The 9,731-nt window shown below is 36.6% G+C and overlaps 1 non-coding gene across 1 annotated transcript; it reads right to left on the bottom strand.

Moving 5' to 3' along the window:
- Nucleotides 1–1,996: 1,996 nt before the first annotated feature.
- Nucleotides 1,997–2,078, bottom strand: TRNAS-GCU (transfer RNA serine (anticodon GCU)). The gene has a single exon. It is a non-coding gene; the product is annotated as a tRNA-Ser (tRNA).
- Between the last annotated feature and the right edge of the window lie 7,653 nt (nt 2,079–9,731).

Genomic DNA, 9,731 nt, shown 5'->3' with positions numbered 1-9,731 from the left:
ATTTTCAAAATTAAATCTTTGAAGAATTTCCCTGACAAGTTCTATGATAAAGTCCAAATATCTTGTTCTAAATATGTTGGTATTTTGTATCGAAAGGTTTATTGAGAGTAGAGAAGCATCTACCCTCGTATGATATATCTTTTCTAGAGGCAATAAGTGCTCAGACTTCATGTTGCCTGTTTATTTCAAGAGTGACATAACTCAAAAATCACCCGTATTGACTTATGGGCAGAAAATGAAAGCTAAGCTTGATGTCTATCTCTGGTTAAAAAAAAAAAAAAAAAAAAAAATGTGCTTCCAAAATTGAACGCGAAAGAGGACTTTGTGTCGTTCTTGCGCCCATTTGTTTTCACTGCGTTTCGAAACTTTCAAATGCTTCTTCTGACAAGTTAGAAATTTTGAGTTATATCACTCTTGAAATAAACAGGCGATGTATTAACCAGGAATAGTTCTTAAAGAAGCAGCAATATTTCTGCGTAACATGAAAATCTAGGAATCTTTATCCTGCATCTGCTGTTTAAATTAGAAAATATAGGCAATACAATTTTTTTAAAAAATGTGCGTTCAAAAGAATCAAGATCCGTGGGACTTCCTTTGTAGTTGCTGATATTTATATTTCAATATTTTTTTTTTTTTAAATGGAAGCTACTTGTTTTGAATTTTAACATTGTCCTTTAAATTTGCCGAGTGCTAAGGGGTGTGGCTATGGCTAAGCAGACGAACTACAGCGCGATCAGGTGACAGATGATAGACGTGGATGTGTACAAAATAAACATGGCAATGCCGCTGGGCTCTCATTTGCTAGCAGCATTTAAAGGGAACTAGGAGCGCCGCCTTCAAATGCCTTGGCAAGAATGGCCCAACTCCTGCGTTAGTACTTCCAAGCACTACTACACTATGGACTTACTTGACAAAATCCATCAAAGATACAGATTTACGAATAATCCCACATATGCTACACATTTTGAGAACCGGTATACAGTGCGTTATAGTAATATCAAACGATTGGGCTCACGAAAATGTATACGTAATATAGCAAAGCATGTACCGTATATTAAATACCAAAAATACCTGACGTCATATAGCAACCATGGAGATGGGGCCCCCTATAGAAAATTTTCTTCGAGCGCCCCTGTTCATACACATAGAAAGGAAATTTCATTCTGCAATATCCGACAAGGAGAAAAAATGCGAGATAAGATATGACAACACTGCAATCAAACCGCCAGTTTCCAAAATGTCTACCCACGATTTTTTGACTATTTTTTAAGCATAAACTTCAAATTAGAAAAGAACAGCCGTCAGACAGGTCGTTATGGCTGGAGCCGGGACTATTTATCCTGGACTGGAAAAATTTAATCTTCTGCACACGTCTCCAAACATGGCAATCTCTCCTTGCGTGCGGGGAACACGGTGTCTCACTAGTAGAGCGCTTACCTCTGATATGTGGGGGTCCATGGTTCGATCCCCGCCCAAGTACGTTTGTGGGGGACAACAACGTATCCGTGGGTTTTCTCGGGGTAAGCCCGTTTCCTCCCATATTCTCATTCCGTCAATTTTCCCACCATCATTCACTTCTCTTAATCTTCCGTCTCCCTTAGCGCGAAGGACGTAATTGTGGGATGTTAAACTCAAAGATTTCATTTTATTCATTACAAATCTCTCAAACAAGATTGCATAACATTCCAGGATAGCGTGACACAGAGTGTGAGTCGTTTCTGTTATTTGGATATTTGCCTATCGAAAGTGGCGACAACGGCAAATTGAACGTTGATGAATATAACATGATGTTCACAAGCAATTTGGAACATGAAAATAGTATTTTATGGCGGGGAAGGGAATTAAATCAATGAAAACAAAGCTTAATGAAAATGTGTATTATTGGTTTCGAAATATTGTTTTGTAAGAAAAATATATAGTATATTGACTGTCTCACAACAAATTGCATATACATATCAAACTCAATGGTTTAACATAAAGATAGGAAAACAGTTAACGACGAGGATGGGATTCGAACCCACGCGGGCAGAGCCCATTGGATTAGCAGTCCAACGCCTTAACCACTCGGCCACCTCGTCATGCTGAGTGTGTGCCTTGACGTGTTAGGAACGTCAAAGATTGATCTGGTAGCGCCAACCGTAACTGGTTGATTCCCCTCTAACCGTGTTGTCAGCAGTAGCGACTGATAGGATTTTTATCTCTTGAAAAGCTTGCAAGTGAAGGATCTCCTCAAAGCAGATTAAAACACATAATGATAATTTTCATCACAATTTCTTCCGTGTTTAACATTTTATTGTCTTACAACTGCAATATTTGTTCTAAAAACTACTTACCAAAATTTGTATATGTTGAAATTACCGTAAGATAAGAATATAAGAACGTATCATATTATGGAGGAAAATTAAATAATAATAATAATAATAATAATAATAATAATAATAATAATAATAATAATAATAATAATAATAATAATAATCGTTGAGTTGATTTTAGTTTAGCGTCCCTTTCAGGCTATATGAGACATGGACCTACTGATTAACGTGGAATCCGAACCACATGAGCCCCCGTATTATTATTATTATTATTATTATTATTATTATTATTATTATTATTATTATTATTATTATTATTACAAGATCTTACGAAGGGATTAAATAACCTTGATTTTGTATATTTGTAAAATTAAGTAAACAGGTAATAGTGAATACATAAGCAAAGGCTATAGGACACAGATAATAAGAAAAACAATCTTAATAATTAATCTAACCTAATATAAATAAAATAAATTGTTTGTTTGACTGTGTGTCTGTCTGTTTGTCTGTGTGACGCTTGGGGACCAGGCGAGTGAACCGAGAGTTACCAAATTTTGATCACGGGTACCTTGGTCCAGGCCCCAGACCAAGAAGAAGCGTTTTTTCAAAATGCGAACCAGGGGGTCTTAGGGGGCGTTTACCGGGAGATGTAAAAGTAGTAGAAAATGACCGATATTAGTGTCAAATTCATAGTTTTCGCGGTCGCTGAGATCAATGGTGAAACTCCGATCGCATTAACTTAGAAATTCACCCCATTCTGCTTTATGCTGGGGGTCACTGGGAGGGATACCGAGACCAGGGCCGTAACTTGTGGGGGCAGGAGGAGCAATTGCCCCAGGGAAAATCCCCACCGTCCGAGAGGCCCCACTTTAAGGCAAAATTTTCTTACTCCATATGCGATACGAACATGAAGTTATAAATGAAGTATCAAATATTTTCACTACAATACATAAACAAAACAGCACACTAAAGGAAGATTTAAAAAAATGAGTCGTGGGAACATTTCAGTGAAAATTGTCTACTATTAGGGACCCTAGAAATAATATTTATTCGTATAGCTTTGAGATTTGTCAATTCTGTCCCTTCAGTTAATTTGTCACGCACAGAACGGATCCAGGGGCGTAACTAACGGCCCCGCAAACCCTGACATGCAGGAGGGCCCACAGGCTCCGGGGGCCCCACAAAAAGATAGAGAGAATTGGCCTATTTTCGAATTTTACGGGGGGGCCAAATATTAATGCTTGCCCCCCTCCAGAAAAATTTAAGTTACGGCACTGACCGAGACATTTAAAAATAATCCAAAATGACCGATGATAGTGTCAAATCCATAGGTTTTGCGGTCGCTGAGATAAATGGTGGTACTCCCACAGGCGTTGAGTTCCAAATACAGCCTCCATGCGAAAAATGGGTATTTTCAGCTAGTGTAAGAATAATTCTGGTAAGTGCCTGAGAAGATGAAAGTAGAGATTGTTGATTATAAAGTTACGATCTAAGAATTAAGAAAAAAAGTTAACTAAATGATACAGATGTATGCACGAGGGACGTAATAAAGGGTATACGGAGTATACTGACATTAAATCAGGGATATACTTGAGGGTAATTTATGAGAATGGTTATATGCTATTTTTTTTTAAAAAAACTGTCGAACGTATAGGCTACCTACCAAAAATTCTTGCAATACATCATTGGTGTAAACAGTGGCGTATTTAGGGGGTGGCTATCGGGATCAAGCCACCCACGAAATAAGTTTGTTATACACACAACTTTATTAAAATTTGTCGGCACCCGAAAGGAAAAATATAAGTGCTTATTCACATGTTGTACTTAGCCCTCCCCGAAACAAAATCCTAAATACGCTACTGCATGTGCATCAATTACTGTGAACACAACCACAGACAGGCCCGTAGCCCAGGGCCTAAAATTCAACGAAATCACAGCTCCACACTGGTAAAAATTTTATATAGTATAGAAAAACTAGTTTAGTCAGCATTTGTTTTGACATATCAGTTTTCTGTCCAGTACATCATGTTTACCTGCGTCCTCCACAACAAATTATTATTATTATTATTATTATTATTATTATTATTATTATTATTATTATTATTATTATTATTATTATTATTATTATTATTATTATTATTATTATTATTATTATGTAGGAAAATTTTGGCATCCAGAGCAAACAAAATTAAAGGCACATTAGGATACATATTTAATTGTATTGTATTAAACCATAAAATACAGGAAACAAGCAGGTAAGAAAAATAGTCACACTGGAAGAAAAAAGTAACTTTTTCTTACATAAGAATTTCACTGTCATTTTTTCGTGATCATCACTCTGTCTCAGTCTGTTTTCTGCCGAGGCTAATACACCGTTATACCAGGACTGTTCCTTTGACTTCCTACCAACTTCAAAACACCTTTCCTTTCTGGCCAGCCATTTCATAACAGCAGGGGTTGGGCTAAAATTTTCCAACGGACCCATATTTATATTAACGTGAAGGTAATTTTTCACAGTAGTGGGAGCCAAAGAGAGTCTGTTATCTGTTTTCAATATGTTGTAGTCACTTATAAGTCTTTCAACATCGGAAGAAGATGGTTTCGAAGCAACAACTCGGGCTAGACTTGTTGACAGAGCATGAAATGACTGATTTCCACAGATTTTCATGAGAAGGCTTTTAGCGTCCAGACCTTTCAACATACTGCACGATGATGCCTCTCTATATTGCATTGCGAACTGCAGAAGATCTGTATCAAGACAAATAACTTTGTGGCATTCTCTTAGGGCATCATCAGTTACATCCTCTTGCAAATCACGCAAAGACTCCAAAGCAACAATACTGTCTTCATACAGCAAAGTTAATTATGGAATCCAGGACTTCGTAGCGTACTACAGTAAAATCTCTTTTCTCACTGACATATTTGTTATGGGATTTATTGTGACGTGTGTTACGATGAAGTTGAATACCATGTAATGAGTACTGTATTTCTCCGTTGACGTTCTCTTCCACACGTTCGTTTAAAAGCGTTTCTTCCCACCCGCCTAACAGAGGTTTCTCTTTCATACTCTCCAATTGTGCTACAGTTCTATTTTTATTTGTTATTATGTCCAAAAGAAACATTTCATCACTCTCAAACTGTCATATACTGGCAGTTATATGGAATTGAATAACCCATTGCATAATGAATGTATTGAATCAGTAAGACATAGTTTGACACACTAAACGCGTTTAAAACCATAATCCGAGAAAAGTAAGGTACTCACATTAATACCACTCCACACATTAAGAATTATAGTTCCACACTCCTTCACTACAGTTCCACAAAGTGTGGAGTATTCCACTCAATTTTAGGCCCTGCCGTAGCAAGCCCAAAAATGTAGAGGAGGCCCAGTAGAAGTTAGAGGGAACCCGATCCAACCATAGTATAGTTCATTTGCAAGCCTATCGTGAAAATTTTAGGAGAGCAGTAAAAACTTAGGAGGCCAGCCCCCTAAACCCCCAGGGATACGGGCCTGACTGCAGAAGAATATGAAAATTCTGGGAAAATATACAAAACCATAACTAACTAACTAACTCTATGGCCTATGGAACCCGGAGGTTCAATGCCACGTTCGCAAAAGCTCTCCACTGACTTCTATCCTTAGCTAACTGCATCCAGTTTCTACTCTGTATTCCAATCTCTGCGAGATCCATCTTAATATTGTCCTCCCATTGCACCTAGGTCTTTCTAATGGTCGTTTTCCGATTGGTCTTCCAGTCAAAACTTTGAAAGCGTTTCTACTTTCTTCCATTCTAGCTACATGACCTGCCCATCTAAGCCTCCTAGACTTGACGACCCTAACAATGTTGGGTAAATCATATAACTTATGTAGTTCCTCGTTATGAAGTTTCCGCCATTCCCCATTCCCGTTCCTCTTGGGTCCGAATATTCGTCTCAGGATCTTGTTCTCAAATACTTTCAGTCTATGTTCTTCCCTCAGAGTAAGTGACCATGTTTCGCAGCCATAGTATATAGAACAACAGGCATGATTATCGTTTTGTATATTTTAAGTTTCAAATTCCTCGACAGAATTCGCGACGACAAGAGATTTTGAACCGAATAGTAACACACGGAGAAATTAAATGTCGAGAAATATACAAAACCATAGAAAAAGAAATAGTTTATATTGCAGATTTTAATCTTGATAAAGGGGAAAGACGTGAAGATATAATGTGCTATGGTTTGAGTGGAAGAAATGAATGAGAAAAGGAGAGGGATTGACAGTGGTCGAAGTGGGACTGTATATGGTGCTATTGTCATACCGCCTCTGGTTTTTTGTGATGAAGACATACGGTCACTGGAAAGTGGATGCCATTATTATTATTATTATTATTATTATTATTATTATTATTATTATTATTATTATTATTATTATTATTATTATTATTATTATTATTATTAAGTATTCTGCCTTTTGGCAGTTCCTGGGCCTAATGAGGTTTTTTCTTCTTTTTTTTATTATTTATTTTCTCCTAATTTTCAGTTTGGACCTGGAAATGTTTCTTCCATGTCTCTTGATTTTCATCTTCCTCTTTTAACTCCCAATATTTCCTTCTAATTTCCAAATCATCGATTACTTATGTTCTTCTTCTTCCTATTCCTCGCTTTCCTTCCATCTTTCCTTCTATGCCAATATACCTTTCATAAATCTATTTTACACATAGAATTGACGAATAGCTTTGCAAGTCAAAGATTTTAGGTTGGCAACAGCGACATTTTTGTTATATTTTCCTACCATTTCTTTTTAAAATGAGATATCTCCAAAAAAAAAAAAAAAAAAAAAAAAAAAAAAAGTTCACTCCTTGCTTCTACGCAAGAACTCTTGTTGATTGTGTTGGTTGTAGATAAGGACCACAAATCAGAAAGGAATGAGTCATGGGCCCAATCCAAACAAAAGGTACTGTATTGAAGATGCGGCTCTTTTAAACTAAAATCGGAAAGTATTGTTATGAGTTCGTTGGGACTTTTTTTGTGTCTACAATGATAAAGAAATACGTAACTGAGTCCGTTACGAGAAAAAAAAGTCCCAACGAACTCATAACAATACTTTCCGATTTTTACGAGAAAAAAAAGTATAGATTATGCAATAAAAAATCTGTTGTTTTTGTTTAAGTATTTTATGTAAATCTGTTGTTTTGCTTATTCTTTTATATTAAGCGTTTTGTATTTTGTTGTGCCATATTCAATTGTTTCTTTCATATCTATGTGTATCTTCTTGCCTTAGTGCATATAATTGACATGTTTTGAGCATAGGTGGATTTACATTTTGTCTGCCGTGAGGCAGACCTTCCGGGAATATCGCGAGGGTCTGGAATACCCCTCAGTCGAATGGAGGGTCCGCGAGTTCTCCCGCGGGGAATTGTTTAAAAATTGTTAATCCCTTTCGTTACAGCGTCATCCAGGTGGATGTCATGTCATTTCCCTTTTTCGGTCCGAATGTTCCATAATGCAAATACTTTTTATCAGTAATGTGAATGCTATCCTCGCGCTTGCACAAAACTATGCCATATATAATCATCTAGACCGTCTTTTAACAGCAAATGAAAACCTGATATTACAGCACGCACATAGGAAAATGGCATGGCACCTGGAACACAAGAGATAAATATATAAACTCTGTTTTTGATCATTTTTATGTATAATTCTCTATAATACAACATAAGGGAAATTTTTTAATTTTTCTCAGAAAATTGAGAGTGGGGGGAGTCTCTCCATGCCCTCCTCTCCCCGTAACTAAGGAGAAACTCTTTCATGGTTTGATTTCATTTGATTTGATTTTGAGTTTAACATCCCTTTCTTTAGCGAGGCTATATAAGACGGGACCTACTGATTAACGTGTCATAATGTAAATAAAAATGCGATCTTTTAGGCAACATAGCCTCATTGTATTTCAACATTTAGATATAACGGTATGTCGAGTGATAGGCGCCGACTTGAAGAAAATATTAAGGGGGGATCAAACAATGAATAAATAAATATATCATTATATTCAGTCGTTTTCTATCAACTGCTTGATGAAGGCTCTTCTCACCCCCACCCCACCCGATCTCTTTCCGCTGCATCCGCTCCTCTGGGAAATTCACGACCTAAGTCAAATTTGCCTCAAGGCATTACAACAAATTCAAGTTCAAAATTTGGGGACTTCACTGCAAGTTTGTGCACCACATTTATCTTCGCTTTTCATGTTAGTGCTGCCATACTGTTGGTTGAAGCTTCAGTGCTCTATTAAAATTTTGAAAATGATGTTTTCTATCGATTAAGAAGGCTGTTCCTAATATTGAATTAAAGGCACGACAAAGTTTACGATAGAAATTCTTGCTTCTGTTTGTTAATTTTTCCTCGACTGGATTATATTGGAGAGGGAGGCGAGGACCCCACCTTTAAATATTGAAGGGGCCAAAAGTGTCCTGGCCCCCCCCTCAAATCGGCACATAAGTGTCGAGTCATAATGGTAATACAAGATGCCGCCTCTGCTTTTATTTTTATTTTTATTTTTTATTTCGAACACTGGGGATTGGTGAATTAGAACCTAGAAAAGTTATTCATAACGGAGAACACTTGATTCAACAAGCAGAGGAAAAGAAGATATAAATGGATATCATCAGTAGACTGTCGGAGACATCAAAAGATGTTTAACTCAGGAATGATATCGAAAGAGTTTAGAACAGTAATTACAATAAAAATAAACGAATGAAAATAAAAAGAACACACACACACACACACACACATGATTTGCTTCTTTTTCTAATTCCATGCTTAAACAGCTGGCCATCATAATATACTTGAATCAAAACTTGACTTTTAACTTGAAAATATTTTCCTTAAATCTTTTGGTTACTAACTTCATTCTGCAAGGTAAGAACGTTGAAACCGTGACACTTTTTTTAAAATCCTATTTTATATAGCTCATTTTATATAGCACGGAGTCCAGGCCCTAGTTGATCTAGAGCAGTATTTTCCAGTTGATGGTTCACGAATCCCTATAGGTCCGTGGAACAAACTTAGCGGGTCCGTAGCATATAATTTATAAAAGAAGCAAGTAATCTGTGGATCTCTGTATATACGCACTTTACGTATCCTTACTAATACATAACAGAACGGATGTGTGTCCAATGATAAAGTGCTAATTGACATTGCTATTGATCCCTGTCTGGAACTGATAAATAATATGAAAGAAACTAGTGACGTCGTTGCCTATGCGGATGATGCAATGACAATCGGAGCAAATAGTAGACAAAATTTAGAACTAAAACCAAATAAAGTAATGGAAATCCTAAAAGATTGGTGTGAGTAAAACAAACTTCAATTTTCATTAAACAAATCGAAATATATGTTACTGAATGGAAAATTACAGAGAAATTCTATTATAAAGTATGG

Source organism: Thermobia domestica, chromosome 12 (genome assembly GCF_964235325.1).
Source record: "Thermobia domestica chromosome 12, izTheDome1.hap1.1, whole genome shotgun sequence".
In the NCBI taxonomy this organism is placed as follows: Eukaryota; Metazoa; Arthropoda; class Insecta; order Zygentoma; family Lepismatidae; genus Thermobia; species Thermobia domestica.
This window is presented reverse-complemented; position numbering and strand designations above follow the sequence as displayed.